This window comes from Cotesia glomerata, linkage group LG1 (genome assembly GCF_020080835.1).
Source record: "Cotesia glomerata isolate CgM1 linkage group LG1, MPM_Cglom_v2.3, whole genome shotgun sequence".
In the NCBI taxonomy this organism is placed as follows: Eukaryota; Metazoa; Arthropoda; class Insecta; order Hymenoptera; family Braconidae; genus Cotesia; species Cotesia glomerata.
This window is the reverse complement of record NC_058158.1, coordinates 10082117-10099214: the sequence shown is the minus strand read 5'-3', so window position 1 is coordinate 10099214 and position 17098 is coordinate 10082117. Positions and strand designations below refer to the sequence as shown.

The following is a 17098-nucleotide window of genomic DNA, read 5'->3' as shown; positions in this document are numbered from 1 at the left end:
CAAAAAATAAAACGAGTTTCAATCTCAAAAGTTTACCCCCTACCGTAGTCGCTCATGACCTCAGTAGTTTATGCGACTTTAAACAAATTAAAAAAAAATAAAATAAAATAAACAATTTAAGTTTTACAAACTTATAAATTTTATATGAAAAAAAAAAAAAAAAACAATTTTAAAATGATAAGTTTAGTGTGGTTACAGAGATGAAATTATGCTGACTTTAAATGCCATGTTTTATACTTCCTTCCATGCTCGTCTCGGTTTTTGCGGTGAAAAATGAAACTCTCGTTTCGGTCTAATGTTGCAATACTCTTCTGGCTTCTAACCTCTTGAAATCTGAGTCGTTCAATTTTTTTTTTACACTACCATCTTTACCGTAACAATATTCTTTTATAATTTATTATTCCTCTTTGAATACAAAGCTATCCTTTTCTCAAAATAAACATATCTCTATTACCGAGTATTATCACCTTAACAAACCATCTCAAGCCAAAATTACTTCGATAAATTTTAAAAACAACAATTTTTATAACCACATTTTTTTTTTCTAAACTGTACACAGAAAAAAAAATTTCTTGATTAGAGAACAAAATTCTTGGCTCAAGAAAATTTGTCGGGTGCCTGAAGGAAGACCGAAGTTGTGTTGGCCGAAGTAAAAATTTTTCGAGAAATTTTATTCTTGGTGGAAGTAATTTTTTCTTTATTCAAATTATCATAAATACTTGATACAATAAATTTTTATACTTGATCAAGATTTTAGATACTTTAGGGAAGCAGCGCCACCTACTTTAGTTGAGAAAAAAATTTTCTCACCTTGAGAAATATTTTTCTTTTGAATATTTGATACCCATTTTATATTATTTTGGCGTGCAATTATACATATTGAATGAAAAAAAATGATGAAATATTGTTTGATCTTCCCATTTGACATGTTAATCAATAAAAAAATTAATGAAAATTCACTTTTATCTTTATATTTAATTTTTTGGAGCAAACGAGAAATTTTCTCAAGAAAATTTTCTTCTATCAAGAACTAAATTCTTTGGAGCAAGAGGCTGAATTTTATCAAAACAACAAGATTTTCTTGACTTAAATAAATTTTCACGGATCAAGCTACGTATTTCTTAAAGTAAGAGAATTAATTTTGTTGGAATAAGTGAAATTTCTTGTGTCAAAAAAATTTTTTTTTCGCTCAAGAAAATAATTAAGAAGAAAAATATTTTCTTGGCTCAAGTGAACCTTTTTTTCTGTGTAAGTAAAAATTTCAAGAGACTTATGTTATTAAAAAGGTTTTTAAGGCTTTAATGGTTAATAAAAAATTCACGATCTTTTCCAAAGCCGCTGACACTATTAACACCTCAATATAAAAATTTAATTGAATATTCTCTTGGGAAAGAATAAAAAAAATGTTATAAGTTATAATTTATAATTCATAAAAATATTTACTTTTTAAATTTCACTAGCTCGTTACTAAAATAAATAATGGCATAAAAAAATGAATGCAAAAAAATTCTTTTGAATACTTTTGAACTCTTATCAACAATCACAAAAAATGTTATCTATAGGAATGTATCGAAACTATTGTGTAAGAACCCAACAAAGAATTTTTGACATTTAAATTTATCTGGGAAGCATGCAAAAGCATCGGAGCATCTACACGTTGAGATGTGCATCGAATACAAAGTATCCCTGGAGTTTTTCATCAGGAGCAGAGTTGATCATTCAAGCATTTTTCGCACACTTTGCTTCTAAAGTTAAGTCACGGTTACAACCGGGAAAAAAGGTCGACAGCAAAGTTACTGTTATGTATCAAGTTTCTAGTATTTTCCCGGGCTTGGGGTCTGAATGTGTATGGGAGTGTGGGTGTGTGACGTGGAATGCGTGAATTCGGGCAACAATAAGTTGGTGAAGGAAGAGAACAAATGAGAATGAATGAGAGTGATAATGTAGGAGGGAAGACAAAATTAGAGAGGAAATGAGAGAATGAGAGTTGTGCAAGACTATTATATAGAATGTAAAATAATAGACGAAGGCGCGTGGCGAACGAATGACAAGTTCAGTTTCTCTGTAGAGAGCCAGGAAAGCCCATCAGTGTGATGGCTTTTACTTAGAGCTTTGCACTTTCTAGCTCCCTTCTCTACGTAACCGAATACCAGAAGACAGGATAGCAGTCTGTCTGTGAGTTCTGTATATTTAAAGGCGCAAACTATTTGTTTGTAGTAGGAATGTCAAGTTGTATGTTTGTGACACACGACTATACTATACTACGTGCAGAGCGATTTACGCTTTCTACAAATGAATGAGGTTTAAATGGGATCCCTTGATGAGCTTCTCGAGAGTTTCGTTGTTCTACAATCTGTTTAGATATTGCATGTCGAGGAGACGCAATAAGTTCGAGAATAGGATGCCTCAATTAATTTCAGGGACACTATATTGTTGCGCTCAGAGTCAAGTGTTATCCTTTAACTCGAGCGTTAAATCCAAAATCAAAATTATTGTTTAATATTTAAATAACTTAATCTTGGGAATTTGGACAAGAAATGAAGTTATTGAATTATAAGAATTGCAACATTTCGCTGATTTATTTTAGCTTCATCAGGCAAATTAAAAATCAAAAAACAATTTTTAGTTAATATAAATCGACGGTCTAATTAGCAATTTGTCTAACTCCTTCACGGAAAAAAAGTGATACAAATTTTACGTCAGGTGATGCCATATTCGGTTCACTACTATAGAAAATGTTGTATCATAGTATAGTAAAGTATAGGATTTAATACATTAGATACAAAATCAGCGTCTACAGTGATACAAATTTTACATCACCTTTTTTTCCGTGTTATTCTTTAGAGGATGATTTTTTAACATTTTAATGTAGTAATAATCCAATTATAAATTATTTGAATGATTCAAACCTGAATATTATATCTCTATTAGATGTTAATGATATTAAATGGTTTTTTAAAGTGATAATAAATTTTGAACTAATTGTTTTTTTTTCGTACAAATAGAAGATTTTCTAAAATGGAGTTAGACAATTAGCTAATTAGAATGTCGAAATATTTGACATATAAAACAAAAATAAATAAAAATGATAATAGTTACTCTTATGGTTAACATCCTCGTCTAGTTTTTACAAAGTCAATAGATGTAATAGAGTAAAACAGCATCTTCATAATCTCAAACATTTTTTTAAATTACAATATTGTTTATTTAAGTTAAATTTTTCAGGTTTAAGTTCCATTGAACAAATTTTGATGGGTTCATTTTTATTATAAATCCTTAAATCATGTTTTTTATAATGAAAAAAATTTATTTATAGGGAATTATAAAATTTTAACTATCCAACATGTTCATAAAAAATGACGTACTTATGTAAAAAATTTTTCTGATATATCTAAATATTAATTTTGATATGTTTTAAATGAAAATTAGCTATAGCTGGCTTAATATATCCATTTCAAATTGAATATGGTCTAATATGTCCCTACATCACTTTTTGATCCAAGATAGTGTTAAAAGTAACCGATAGATGGCGTACGGTCGCTAAATCGTCTCCCTAAAAGAGTGTTAAGTTTGAGATATTAATATACAAAATAAAAATTATTTCTTTCACCTTTCCATAGAGTTTATCTGCAGTTAGTTTTTAGAAAAATAAAATACTACACTGATAGAAGGATTTATTTGTATTAAATAATATTTGTTAATAGCTAACAAATCATTTATTAGAGACCATTTTTAATATTAAATAAATATTTCTTAGTATTTAAAATGATTTGTTTGTATTTAATAAATCTGATATTCATTTATTAAATATTAATAAATCTTTTTAAATACTAAGAAATATTTGTTAAGGACTAACAAATGGCTTCAAATAAATGATTTGTTAAATATTAACAAATCTTTTTAACTATAAACAAATCCTTCTATCAGTGTAAGCTAATTTTTGTTCTATGACATGTTATTGATGTATACATTTTTTAAAAGAAAGAAAAATTATCATAAAAATTTATTTTTTATTCTTATGCGTAACCTGACATGGCCATTTACGACTAGATTAATCTATCTCTGGTGTGGTTTGAGTTGTTATGGTCTGATATGAAAATTGACCATGTTAGAAAATATTTTTAGAAAAATTTGTTATGAAAAAATTACTAATAAGTCATTTTTTTATCTTAAGAAAAAAAATGAAATTTTATACAAGTATTAAATGTTATATAGGAAAATCATTGGTCATATCATTCTTTAAGAAGCCATGCCTGAAGAACAACTGAGCTTTGTTCTTCCCCCACTCCAAGTTCGTGACTCAGAACATCGAATATAAAAAATAAGTTTCTTCTTTCAGTAAAATTTATAAGTGGATAATGGGCAATAACTTGCAGGGGCAATTTTTATAATGCTACAAAGTTTCTTTTAACCGTTTAGATGACATGCAGGCGCATATAAAAATCATTTTCCGTCATTATGGTATTATATAAATTGAGGGAATTACGAAAATTGCGCGGGGTCGATCAAGCTATAGCTCTGAGCAATTTTCTCAAAAAATCAATATCTTATATACACCCAGGAGCTCAGTTCTATCTTGGCTTTCATCGACTTCACTTCATTTACTTTGAGACTACATGAGCAGCTGTAAAGTGACAAAGCTATTGCTTCTTTTTTAACATTGTGAAAGAAAGCTTCGCGTCTGTGTTACTGATTTAGTTTGTAAATAACAATTCAGTTTTGAATTCTAATTTTTTATATCAATCAACATTTTTTTTATAAAATAGTTTTATTTTATTTTTTTTTTTCAATCTTTTAATTATTTTTTTTATCAATCCAAGTATTTAATAAAATTTTTTTATTTTTGTGAATCAATAATGAATATAATTTAATTTTTCGATACTTGTGTATAAATACCAGTGCCTTAATTTAATTAAAAATAAATTAATAGTTAATTTAATTTATTTTGAATAAAAAATTCAAAATTATCAAGCTTTTATCTCACGCTTGTAATTTTTTAATTTTTATTCAAAACCTTTTCACCCAAAATAACAATCATTATTATTATTACTATTTTTAAAAGTAACGCTTGACATTGTTTTATTACAAATTTCAATTTTAATACCGCTGAATCGTTCATTTGTTAATACCTTACTATGAATTGAAATGTTCATAAAATATAATGAGTGAGAACGGTCGAAAAGTGCATGACGCGCTTGCAGGTATATATACATTATTCGTATCCCAATTTAGTGTCGAATACAATGAAAAGTCAAGTGACATCCTGGAGTGTAATCTCTGCTTTCAAAGTGGGATCATACTGAACAATGCCTCAGACTATTTCAAATCGACATTTTAAATCGTAAATTTTAAATCGCCAGAATGAACTTTTCTGCTCATTCAAGCTGACTATTCACATTTTTATCACTGTCATTTTGTTTAATGAAAGCTTTCATTATACACTGAAAAAAAAGTATTTTGATAATCACAATACTTGGTATTTTGATAATCAAAATACCAAGTATTGTGATTATCAGAATATAAGTCAGTTCAAGACCTATACTCTGCGCAGTGAACTATAATATATACGCTGTCACCGACATCGACGTTTTAACACTAACAGTCAGTTTATTTGATTTATGCACTAGTAAAAATAGAATTCAACTAACATTTATTATATTAGCTTGAAAAAAATTTATTATTACACTTTTAATTTTAATTTTAATTTGTTTTGTTAGCTTTATAAGTCAATTGATTTGTCTCAGTAAAGTGAGGTTATAAACATCTAATAGTCTGTTATATTGGTATACTGATAATCAGTATACCTACACTGAGAAAAAAGTATTTTGCTACTAAGGATATTTTTTTTGATAATCAGAATACTTGGTATTGTGCTACTAAGAATACGTGGTATTTTGATTATCACAATTAGTATACTGATTTTCACAATACCTAGGTATACTGATTATCAGTATACCAATGTAACAGACTATTAGATGTTTATATAACCTCACTTTATCGGCACAAATCAATTGACTTATAAAGCTAACAAAACAAATTAAAAGTGTAATAATAAATTTTTTTCAAGCTAATATAATAAATATTAGTTGAATTCTATTTTTACCAGTGCATAAATCAAATAAACTAACTGTTAGTGTTAAAACGTCGATGGCAGTGACAGCGCATATATTATAGTTTACTGTGCAGAGTATAGGTCTTGAACTGACTTATATTCTGATAATCAAAATACTTTTTTCTCAGTGTAGGTATTGTGATAATCAGTATACTTATTGTGATAATCAAAATACCACGTATTCTTAGTAGCACAATACCAAGTATTCAGATTATCAAAAGAAATATCCTTAGTAGCAAAATACTTTTTTCTCAGTGTATTTCTCTTTTTATGTATTTTTATCACAACACTTAATCATTATTATCATTTTTTAATCATTATTATCATTTTTCTTGTTACAGAACCGCTTTTGAACTGGATAAAAAATAACGGAGAACCCAATTTTGTGTGAAACTAATTTTTCAATTCAAGGATCAAAATTATTGGCTAACAAACCAGATTAATGTCTATTAATTATTGTTATTACTCTTCATAACTCATGAGTATTATACCTTGTAAGTATATTTGTAAATGTGTAAGTATATTTACAACATTTATACGATCCGGGGTCATACCTTCATCCTTCTATTTCCTCTATCCTTTGAATACTTGTTTAATTAGGACAGCTTGGTTTGTAAATATCATTACAAACAAAACTTAATTATGATAAATGAGCAACTACTATGCACTAATTAATAAAAAAAAAATAGTAGGAGAATAATTGTTAGAAATACTTCATCAAATCATATTTATATTCATCTACGCCATCTATATTGAGTTGAGGAGCTGAGAGACGATCTGATCGTTTCTAAATAGTTGATAGGCGTCGCTTAGTTACCTCTATATTATTAATTATTATTATAATTATTAACATCACTTTTTGTTCTGTTTTCAGAGAGCTAATAGCTCACATTATATTCTCTTTCTGATTATTACATTTTTCATACATGTTAATTATCTGAAGAAGTATTAGATTGTTATTAGAAGATTTTAGATTACATACAGTTCACAATAAAAGTGTTTATTATTTAATAGTTTGTATTAAATAAAATATAAAAACTAATAGTACATTAATAATGTTTTAAAAATAAAATATGTTTAATTAAATTTCTTTCAGCAGAAAAAGTTTAATTGAATGAGAGTATAAAACATAAATAACATATCGTAGTTTATTTTAATTGTGACTGTTGCGAGTGTATCGAAACACAAATGAAATGCTGATTGTAAATAACATTCGCAGTCTGTTATTGTCACGAGTGTGCTTAAGGCACTTTGCTATGAGTGACTCTCAAATTAGATCTTGTGTACAAAGGTTCGCTATGATATACTGCGAATATTGCGTACATCAAAATTTAATTGCTTTGCAGTCATAACAAAATTTCACAACCTTTTAACCTCAATATGAAGAAAAAATTTAATTGAATTTATTACTCTCTGGCATTTTACTCAAAAACGAATAATTTTATTACTGAAAACTTTATTATTTTGTTCAATTTCATTTCTCGAGTAAAACCACAGCTTACTAAACTGAGCGAATGGTAGATAGATCATAGGTGAGTTGTTCTATAGACACGCTCTTTTTTCCAGGCGACTTTCATAAACTGCTGGCTACTGAGACTATCAATCAGGTTACGCTAAAATTTTGTTTGTATTCTTCTAGTTTCCATGTTCACGCTTGAAACCGAGATACTGTAGTAAACCAAATGTATATCATGTTAAATAAAAATAAAAGATATTTTTTTTTTATGTAGAGAGAAATTTTCAGTGTTATAACATTCAATTAGCTGATTTTATTGTTTTTAAATTAATTTTTCAACTGAATTTTTGTTTTTTTACGCAAGATCTCAAAATAGTTTTAAGAATGTCATTTTATAAAATTTAGCGCATTAAAAAAAATAAAATTGATACAAGACAAAAAACTCTTGACTAAAAAAAAAACATTTTTAAAAATTAAATTAAGGAAAAAAAATTTTTAAACAAAACTTTGATTGTAATTTATGTAAATTTGAGTTAATTCAACATTTTTTTACTTAAATTCAGTTAATTTTTTTTTAATGCATGAATTTTTAACGATTTAAAGTAAATAAGTGTGAAAAAATGACTTGAAAAATATTTTAACAAAATAAATCTTTAAATAAAAAATTTAACACTTTATTTCACAACAAAAATTCAAAACTATATTGAATGTATTGTAACTAATTGCTCCAAAACAAACTAAACAGCAAAACCAAAGTTACTAACTTCCTGTTTGAACATTGTAAAGTCTGTATTGTAGATATTTACTATTTGAACATTTCACAACAACGAAAACATATAATACCATTGTTGATTACAGTGAATTCCCTGAAGTCGAAGTCATCACCGGAAAACAACTTCGTGGGCATGATTTGATAAATTTATCTTGTTAATAAAACAATCTGCTGATTTAACTAAACAAATATAAGTCAATAAAAAGTACATCAATATTATAATTTGTATATCTGCTCAGCCTATTATATAAATTGAAAAGCATCATTAAAAATTGATCCGCTTTATTGCAGAACAACAACGTAAAACAAAGTTAACGACGTTTCAATGAATTGGTCTGATCGTTGTCAGCTCGTTAGTGCCCGTCCTCTGAAAGCTCGTTAACTTTCCATTAATCTTCAATTTATGGAGTAAAATAGCTTATCGGCTCGCAGCAATTGCAATCAATGGTTCTGCGGTCTCGGCCGACCAGACTAGTGTCTCTATCAAATTATTGGCTGTCTGCTAATTTACCTACCAAGAAAATTTATTTGAAAATGTTTAAAGCTCAAGAACGTGGAGAAGGAAAAGGCGTGAAAAGCCAGAAATGAAATAAAAAATAAAGTAAAGAGTAGGGAGCCCAAAGGTGTTGCGCGTGCTCGAGACAGAGTCGAGAGGATGCAGACAGACGATGATTATCCCTGCAAAACTTGCCGGGGTCGCATATGCACGAAATAAATTTTTCTTCTTCGAAATTTTTCTTTAAGGAAGTTCGAGCGTAACTAATGAGTCAAAATAATGTTAAAATTTTTTTTTAATTTTAGTCCTCCCAATATTCGTCAAAATTCTTTATTTTAATTTAAAATAATTTAAACAATTTAATAATTGATGATTTTTACTTATTTAATAAAGTAAAGTAATAAAATGACTTTAGTATTTATTACTTGCCGGAATAAATAAACAGATTTGGCAATAGCGCGCTTAATTATACCCATAACAGAGATGTGGATGAGTGTGTGAGTAAAACATTTCTCTCTCTGTAACTATATTTCTATCCTTTTCTATTTTCTCAGCTGTTGACGCGATGTTGTCAAATCTTTATTCGAATAAATAGCTGACGGTAAACGAGTTACAAACATAAAATTTGACTTTAAATATTTCAAAAATTTTATCGGTAATGTATTATTCTTAAATTGTTTTTATATTTTGTAATAATTCAAGTTTCTTGTGTAGTTTTTTATCCGTTAAAGATGGGAGGTTAATATTGAAAAAAATAATTAAAGTCTCGACAAAACGTTTGTCCGTTGAAAGAGCCCGTGTATAAGGAGATAAAATATGTGATTTTTAAAATTTAATATCTAAGTAACTAAACGGTGAATCTTTTTAAAACTTTGGGATTAAATAAATGACGTATTTATTTATACGTATACTTAATTTCAAAGCTCAAAGTTGGAAATTATTTTTTACATTAGATTCGCTCTAACGTCCTTAATTTTATTAATTTATTTTTTTCTATGAATAAATAACTTATATAGAAATCGAAAAATGGTCAAATAAAACAATGTAAAAATTTTGAATCGAATAATATTTGATGTATTCACTAAAGTTACTTTCTCTCGAAGTAATATCGAAAAACTTTTTCTACTTCTATGTAAATCTGAATTGGTCTATTTTTACGCTAGTTATTATTAAAAAATAGACATAGTAAAGTGTTCTTTTATCACTTCTGTAATATTGTCACAAAGTTTGTTAGATTTGACTTATTTTTTTTTTATTATTTGAAAAAAAATGCCTTATGATTATCATTATGATTGAAATCGTACCTTTAACTCTTGAAGTAAAGTAAAAAAAAAGGTTTATTACATAAAAATCGTACTGTTGAAGAGATCGATTCACTTTGATATTTATTCATATAAAAATTCAAATTAAAGTTTGATCTTTGATGTTTCTGATTGATCTTTTCGTACGATTATATCAAAGTGGATCTAATAATATCGCAATTGCATTGATTTGATTGCTACCATACCTCATACCTTTAGCATTAATATATTTGTAAATAAAATGCAATAAAATGTTTTGCTATTAGTGTGTATGTTTAATTTTTGAATAAATGTATCAAATACTGTTTTGTATCGAGAAATAATAAATAAAAGTATAAAAGTGTACATACAAATTTTTATGAACATGTACATGTATGTATGTTATATATAAATGTAGATACTTGTGTATTATATTTCAGAGCGTGAAAAAAGTAAAAAAATGAAGCGAATAAGTAAAAGAGGGTGAACTATAAGAAAATGCTCTTAGAACCACAATAGAGACAATGTCGCTCAGTGGACGTTTTGAGACAATAGAACTTTATGGGCAATAATAGTCATTGCGATATCGGTCAATGGAGCCAAGATAATGCCAGCAAAAGACAAAAAGGACCGAAAAAAAGACTAAATAAAATAACAAAATTCGCATCTTCAGCTCAAGCTATTCAAGGATCGAAACGAGGCAAGAACCCTTATTTTTTTTATTTTTACCCGATGATCGCCGTCAAATGATAATGTGACACAGGCTTTTCCTAGAGCTTACCGCTAAATTTCATGGACAATAACCTTCCGGGATATTTTTTACTTTTATTTTGGATAATTTCATTTTTTATTTATTTCAAACCATTGGTCAAGTTATTTGTCCGAGACATTAACTTCATTACCATATTCATGATAATATTATAAGTATGAGCCATCTACTATACGAAAAAAAGAAAAATTACAATATATAACGTAACGTGGCGCTTTGTGATAAAAACTGGAAAAATTACAGTTTCAGATTGTAATTATTACAGATTTTGTAAAAAATTTAAATATTACATTGAAAGCTCTGAAAATTAACATTCAAAATTTGAATTTAGAAAAATCTTATTTTAAACTATAATTTTTCTAGTTTTGGATACAACGGGACACTTATTACTATTTATAATATAATTTTTCGAGTTTTCTTTTTTCCGTAATATTTTTATGATTTTTACAAAAAGTCAAATGATTTTTTAAACAGGAAATTTTTTAATAAATTAAATATATTAAATATTAAAATATTAAATATATTAAATATTTAATTTAGTTTTGAAAATTTGGTTTAAAGAAATTTCTTTTTTGGGATTGACAAATATTGAAAAAGATCAAAATTTTAACTTCTTTTTCAATAATGAACTTTTTTATTATTTTATCCTTCTCATAAATTTGTCAAAAATAAAATTTAATATTTTTTTGCTTCATATTAATAAAAAAATCAACAAATAACGAACTTTTGGACCATATTTTAAGAAAAAAAAAAGTTTTATTTGTACTCTTAAAGTTTAAATAAAATAATATCAAAACTCCAAAATGATAAAATTATTTAATGATCTAAAAAAAAAACTTATGAAAAATGATAACCTTTAAACTCAGAAAAGAAGACAAACATATAAAGCATATTTAGTGCTTGAGATAAGGAAAAACAAAGTTAACTTTAAAACTAAGGTTAACCATTTGAGGAAAAGTTCACGTAATATAGTTACTAAAAATAAACATAAGTAATAAACGATAAAATCAAAAGCAACTGGATATAATTCAAGTCTTGGATGAATTAATCCAGGCGTAAAGTTAGGAGTTTCATTCCATGAATACAAAAATACATAAAGAATAAATGAAATGAGAGTAGTCTGAACACTACTTTTTACAGTACAACCACGACGTCTCGACATCAGACGTCGCGCTCAGCTCTGACATTACAGTACCAAGAGTAGAGAGTAGAGAGTAGGAAATAAAAAGAAAGCAAAAAGGGTCGATGCCTTCGCGCATACTTATGTTTAAGACATGTATTTGTATGCGGTGATAAAGCTTAGAGAAAGAGGAAAAAAGGAGCGAGAGGCTGGTAATAAAAGAAAAAGGATGTAAAAAATAGAGTAGAAAAGTAAAGAGTCGGCTCCAATTACGGCGTTTAGAGAAGGCTCCAGTACTATACATACCCTGCGATTCCAGAAGAGTCTTTGCGCGAAGGGTGAATTCCATCGTAGCGACTCCCTCAGCCTCTACAGAGGAGCCTCGAGGTATCTCTACCGTCCGCCGTTCTTATTCTGCATCGCGACTTTTTCTTGCTGGTGCCGGGTGTGTAATATATAAAAAATCTATATATACACAGAAAGAAAAATTTCTTAAATGGAGAACAAAATTCTTGGCTCAAGAAAATTTGTCGAGTGCCTGAAGGAAGACCGAAGTTGTGTTGGCCGAAGTAAAAATTTTCTTGTAATTCTATTCTTGGTGGAAGTAATTTTTTCTTAATTCAAATTATCATAAATACTTGATACAATAAATTTTTATATTTGATCAAGATTTTTAAATACTTTAGGGAAGCAGCGCCACCTACTTCAGCTGAGAAAAAAATTTTCTCACATTGAGAAAATTTTTCTCTTGAATATTTGATACCCATTTTATATTATTTTGGCGTGCAATTATACATATTGAATGAAAAAAAATGATGAAATATTATTTGATCTTCCCATTTAACATTTTAATCAATAAAAATATTAATGAAAATTTACTTCTATCTTTCTATTTAATTTTTTGGAGCAAGAGAGAAATTTTATCAAGACAAGAAATTTTACTTCTATCAAGAACTAAATTTTTTGGAGCTTCGAGGCTGAATTTTCTCAAAACAACAAGATTTTCTTGACTTAAATAAATTTTCTTGGATCAAGATACGTACACAGAAAGAAAAATTTCTTGACTGGAGAACAAAATTCTTGGCTCAAGAAAATTTGGAGCCTGAAGGAAGGCCGAAGTAAAAATTTTTCTTGAAATTCTATTCTTGGTGGAAGTAATTTTTTCTTAATTCAAATTATCATTAATACTTGATACGATAGATTTTTATATTTGATCAAGATTTTTAGATACTTTAGGGAAGCAGCGCCACCTACTTCAGCTGAGAAAAAAATTTTCTCACATTGAGAAAATTTTTCTCTTGAATATTTGATACCCATTTTATATTATTTTGGCGTGCAATTATACATATTGAATGGAAAAAAATGATGAAATATTATTTGATCTTCCCATTTGACATGTTAATCAATAAAAATATTAATGAAAATTTACTTCTATTTTGATATTTAATTTTTTGGAGCAAGAGAGAAATTTTCTCAAGACAAGAAAATTTACTTCTATCAAGAACTAAATTTTTTGGAGCTTCGAGGCTGAATTTTCTCAAAACAACAAGATTTTCTTGACTTAAATAAATTTTCTTGGATTAAGATACTTTTCTTAAAGCAAGAGAATTTATTTTGTTGGAATAAGTGAAATTTCTCATGTCAAAAAAAAATTTTTTTTTGCTCAAGAAAATAATTAGGCAAAAAAATTGTTTTTTGACTCAAGTTAACCTTTTTTTTCTGTGTATAATACTCTGCGTACAGTAGTAAGGTACTCATATAAGAGTATTCTCGTTAGATTTTCTCCATTCAGTTATATTCGCTTTACTTTGGCGCGACTCTGCAGATGCGAACAGACATCTACATCACACACTGAAAAAAAAAATTTTTTTCCACCTAGAATACTAAATTTTTTACTCGAGTTTTCTTGATATAAAAAAACTGGTATTCTTAACCTTAAAATACCACGCTTTATTATAAGGCTAGTTTTTTGACAGTGAGAAAACGGTATTCTTATAGTTAAAAAACTTTCATATTTTAACCATAAGGAAACATTTCCTTGGTAGAAAAAAACTTTTTTTTCAGTGCATGGTTATTTCCTTGCTTTCGTCTCCTCCCGTCTCTGTCTCCTTCCTGTTCCTGCGTAACCTGTTCACGCTCCTGGTTCTCAAATCAATCTGGAGCTGTCTGCGACATCTGTTTACAAGAGGATGTTAAAAATTAGCGAGTAGCATATATACAAGCGCAATTAACACTCTCGCCAAATGAAGATCCAACTTGAATATATCTATGTTTGCTGAACACGTCTTATGAGAGGCATACGGCACTTAGTAGACTAATTATTTTTATGTTTATTTTAAAAATGTATTCTTAGGAAATTAAATTAATTGAAAAAAAAAATTGACGGAGATTATTTTAGCGGTAAGCTGGAAAAAGTTACTCGGTAAGTAATTAGTTAATAAATAATTTCAAAGTCTCACTCTGGGTGGTAGTTCTTGAATTATTTCGAGACTCCTAGTTTATGATTCACCCTCGCTGTTCCCTGTTGATCCAACTTTTTCTTGGCAATTAATTCCGTTAATTTATTCATATTAATTCCGGGATTATGCGCTGAGAAAGAATTTGAAAGATGTTAATAAATTAACCGGAACTTATTTCTTGTTATTAACATGTTCGAGGATTTATTCAACTATTTGTCTGTCTGTAAAAATTTTTTGATATTAATTATAGAGGTGAAAAATTTTTTTTAGCTTTGAAAACAAGTATATAGATTGTAAAAATTAGTGTAATAATATTGTAATTAGTGAAAGTAATTCACGTTAACTCTGAAACAAAGTACATAATTGTATTATGTGCTGCAAATAATGAAGATAATTCCAGATAAAAGTAAAGTTGGCTAACGTCATCTCAAGTCTGAAATCATGTTTCAGACTATGTTACCTACTTTACTTCTCATAATTACCGGCATTAAAACTTTGAGTTTATATGCCTCGAGCGGTTGAAGTAAGACGATTTAATACCAACGGCACATGTGGATATTCTGCTGTTAAGGTGGTTGCTTTAAGTGACTAATTTAGCCTTTGCAGACATTTTGAAAAACAATTTGGATGAAACTTAGTTAAATAAATATATAAATTTAAAGCAACTTTGCAGTCACTATGTGAATGTCGTGACTTGTGAACTATAAATAAATAAAATTTTGCTTCATTGAATAACTTTTGTTAAATTGAACTATAATTCCTTAAATATTGACGTTTTTGAAGATATAAGCTCATCCCGATGTTGCATTCATCAAGAGCTTTCATTTGAGTACCCATATGCATTTTGATATATTTTTCATATATACATATATATATATATATATATATATATATATATATAAATATATGAAAAATTGATGTGGTACTCAAATAAAAGGTCTTGATGAGTGTAACATCGGGATGAGCTTATATCTTTAAAAATATCATTAGAATGACAAGATAGCAAGGTTAATTCTTAATAATTGACATTTTTTAAGATATAAGCTCACCTCGATGTTACACTCATCAAGAGCTTTCATTTGAGTACCCACATGAATTTTTGATATATTTTTCATATATACATATATATAATATTTATAAATATATGAAAAATTGATGTGAGTACTCAAATGAAAGGTCTTGATGAGTGTAACATCGGGATGAGCTTATATCTTTAAAAATATCATTAGATGACAAGATAGCAAGGTTAATTCTTAATTATTGACATTTTTTAAGATATAAGCTCATCTCGATGTTACACTCATCAAGAGCTTTCATTTGAGTACCCACATGAATTTTTGATATATTTTTCATATATACATATATATAATATTTATAAATATATGAAAAATTGATGTGAGTACTCAAATGAAAGGTCTTGATGAGTGTAACATCGGGATGAGCTTATATCTTTAAAAATATCATTAGATGACAAGATAGCAAGGTCAGTTCTTAATTATTGACATTTTTTAAGATATAAGCTCATCCCGATGTTATACTCATCAAGAGCTTTCATTTGAGTACCCACATGCATTTTGATATATTTTTCATATATACATATATATAATACACATAAATATATGAAAAATTGATGTGGGTACTCAAATGAAAGGTCTTGATGATCGTAATATCAGAATGAGCTTATATCTTTAAAAATGTCAATAGTTCACGAGATACAAGGTAATTTCTTAATTATGTATCTAGAGATAGAACATTTTTGAATGCAGCCTAAATACATATCATAATAAATTGACTATTGGTAAAAATGATATGAAACCTTGAAAAGACACAAATTCAAGTCAAGACTTTTCCAATGATACCAAATTTAACCATAAAAACCCATTTTATCATATAAATACACTGGCCACAAAATTTTGCTAATTCTCTTAATAATATAGATATAAATGTGAGAATTAAAGCTTATTTATATAAAGTATAATTTATATAAATGTTATAAAATTATGTTTGCAATTTTTTAAAAGTATTTTTTCAGAACTAATTTAATAAAATTAAATTTATGATAAAAAAAAATCATCACTTACCTAATATTTATTTTTTTCAGACGGATAAAATCAAGATGCCTTGAAACTATCAAAAGAACATTTGAAAACATGAAAAGTAAAAAAGAAACAAGAAACTGTTAAAGATTATTCTGGAAGAACGGCGTGGTGAACGAGAAAAGCCTTTCTGTACTTGACATTTGTTGCTATAACATCGCTGAGTTTGAGGTAAAAGTTTTCTTGATGCATTTTAACTCTAGATGCTACTTTAAATCGCCAGGGAGTTGCTAACATCAAGCATCCATTTACATAGGTTTAACATATAAAGAGCACCGTAGGCTGAACTAGTCTCGGAGATAAGATACATCTGCATGAACAACGTCTAGACAATAAACTCCTGTGTGCAACGGAATTATGTTAGGATGTTTATCCAAGCTATTGTGTTGCAACTAACAATAATACCATTATCATTACATATTTTCCTTAGACATACAAGTCATATCTAGAAATAATACCATATATTATGTTCAAGCTAATTTATTTTACACGACTTCACACCCGTGAGATATCATCGTAATTTATTTATTTGCTGTTT

General features: G+C 27.8%; 1 long non-coding RNA gene across 2 annotated transcripts in view; it reads left to right on the top strand.

The window, feature by feature from the left end:
- The window catches only part of LOC123273579, a 42043-nt gene extending 32919 nt beyond the window's left edge, over positions 1–9124 (top strand). For both annotated transcript variants that reach the window (XR_006511329.1, XR_006511328.1), the window contains exons 3-5: positions 6454–6606; positions 8427–8545; positions 8632–9124. This is a non-coding gene — a long non-coding RNA (uncharacterized LOC123273579). The remainder of the gene's footprint in view (positions 1–6453; positions 6607–8426; positions 8546–8631) is intronic.
- Positions 9125–17098: the final 7974 nt, after the last annotated feature.